This window comes from Penaeus monodon, chromosome 29 (assembly GCF_015228065.2).
Source record: "Penaeus monodon isolate SGIC_2016 chromosome 29, NSTDA_Pmon_1, whole genome shotgun sequence".
Taxonomy (NCBI): Eukaryota; Metazoa; Arthropoda; class Malacostraca; order Decapoda; family Penaeidae; genus Penaeus; species Penaeus monodon.
The window spans coordinates 29,174,707-29,174,947 of NC_051414.1; the positions used below are offsets into that span (position 1 = coordinate 29,174,707).

At 60.2% G+C, this 241-nt stretch overlaps 1 protein-coding gene across 1 annotated transcript in view; it reads right to left on the reverse strand.

Moving 5' to 3' along the window:
* LOC119592119 (myotubularin-related protein 8-like) overlaps positions 1-241 on the reverse strand; it is a 99,568-nt gene that overhangs the window by 44,859 nt on the left and 54,468 nt on the right. The window lies entirely within an intron of this gene.

Genomic DNA, 241 nt, shown 5'->3' on the forward strand with positions numbered 1-241 from the left:
CACTCGCACGCCTGTCAGGACACCTCCCGCCAACGGACAGGACTCCCAGCCCCGTCCGGAACCACACGTCGTGAATTCCGCCGAGGCAGAGCCAGCGGATCCCGTTTCCCGTTTCTCAGGCGTTCAAGAATATCGCATTTCCGATTTTCCACACGCTCGGGCTGTATGTTGCTTGGCGGGAGGGATGCCCAATCAGCGGATCCTGTAGCCGCGGACTTTATGCGCTTTGCATGCCGTCTTG